This window comes from Sorex fumeus, unplaced genomic scaffold (assembly GCF_029834395.1).
Source record: "Sorex fumeus unplaced genomic scaffold, SorFum_2.1 ptg000013l, whole genome shotgun sequence".
Classification (NCBI taxonomy): domain Eukaryota; kingdom Metazoa; phylum Chordata; class Mammalia; order Eulipotyphla; family Soricidae; genus Sorex; species Sorex fumeus.
Genome location: NW_026606070.1, coordinates 34,759,426 through 34,761,129, shown reverse-complemented (window position 1 = coordinate 34,761,129; position 1,704 = coordinate 34,759,426). Strand labels below are relative to the sequence as shown.

At 33.4% G+C, this 1,704-nt stretch overlaps 1 pseudogene; it reads left to right on the top strand.

The window, feature by feature from the left end:
- Positions 1-1,016: 1,016 nt before the first annotated feature.
- LOC130020773 (60S ribosomal protein L21-like) lies at positions 1,017-1,495 on the top strand (annotated as a pseudogene).
- The last annotated feature ends 209 nt before the right edge of the window (positions 1,496-1,704 follow it).

Here is a 1,704-nt window from a genome sequence, read left to right as displayed (position 1 = left end):
ACATGATGTTCTATGTTCTTATCCTCTCTTGGGTCTGTGACTATTATAGAAATCTGCAGTAGTGCAGCAATTTTATTAGTTTTCTGAAAGTTTAATAGGAAATATTCAAACTAAACAGAGGAAGTTCCATAGACTGCCATTGTTTTTGCATTTTTTTTTTGCTCATTCTATAGAGCAAGTATTTTCTTGCCCCATATATAAGACACTCTATATCATTCTGTGATACAGAGTTGCTAGATCAACTCTTATAAAAGCTCTTAATGTGGTTCTCTAGTTATGCTCAGTCTCCTCTCTGAACTTAACTCCAGTTCACGTCCCCTTATGAAATATTCCATTGGATTCCCTTTCAGTCAAGAAAATGCACAAATATTTTCAGGAGATTCTGGAGAAATATTATTATTTCTTTCTAAACACATTTTAATAGGCTTGGTTCCTCTAGAAAATCATTTACTGTATTTAATAGACAATACTGGAAGTGAAATATAAACAAGTTAAACTGAATAACATATACAAATGATGAAGTATATAAATGATGCATACCCAAAGCCTATGTAAATGATGTAAGACAGTATTACTTCAATGAGAATTAAAATGAATGTAGAATAAGCCAAATTATTACTTCAGGGTTGAAAAAAAAGCTATAATATCATAATGGCTATTTGTCTTTGTTTACCATTTCCAAATGTTAGTTTTCTTCAGGAAATAAAGAATTACCTTGATTTGAGAAGGATTTCATAGATGAGAATTCAGTCATTAATACTTCAAAGTATTGCTTACTACACAATAATTTTTGAAGTTATTCTAGTACCCATATTGTTAAATTTCTATGATGTAAACTAATGTCTGGCAGTGTCAGCAAAAACACTGAAAACTGTACTAAAAAAAGTTAATCTTCATTTCTTTAATTGTTTGCTTACCTATAAACCTACATATCTATATTTATTTCTTGATTTTAACTTTAAGATATCTTAAAAACCCTTTTGGCTGGAACTGCCAGCGTTCAGTAAATCGCAAAAATGACCAACACAAAGGGAAAACAGAGGGGCACCTGCTATATGTTCTCCAGACCTGTCAGAAAACATGGAGTTGTTCCTTTGGCCACGTACATGCGTATATACAAGAAAGGTGATATTGTAGACATAAAGGGAATGGGCACTGTCCAAAAAAGGAATGCCCCACAAATGTTATCATGGCAAAACTGGAAGAGTCTATAATGTTACCCAGCATGCCATTGGCATTGTTGTTAACAAACAAGGGCAAGATTCTTGCCAAGAGAATTAATGTCCGCATTGAGCATATTAAGCACTCTAAAAGTCGAGACAGCTTCCTGAAATGGGTGAAGGAAAATGATCAAAAAAAGAAGGAAGCCAAAGAGAAAGGAACTTGGGTTCAGCTGAAGCACCAGTCTGCTCCACCCAGAGAAGCACACTTTGTAAGAACCAATGGAAAGGAACCTGGGCTTCTGGAGCCCATTCCTTATGAATTCATGGCATGATAAGTGTTTCTTTAAAAATAAAGAGACTCCTGGACTACAAAAAAAGATATCTTAAAAACAAATTACAATATAAAACTTTTCTATAACAGCTTAGCTAAAACTTGATTATTTTTCCTTAAATATCTTACCTTACCTTTGAATCTTACCATAAGATTTGAAGACAAGAGCATCATCATATTCTACAAAGAAGCTACTGAAAAAGCTATTGG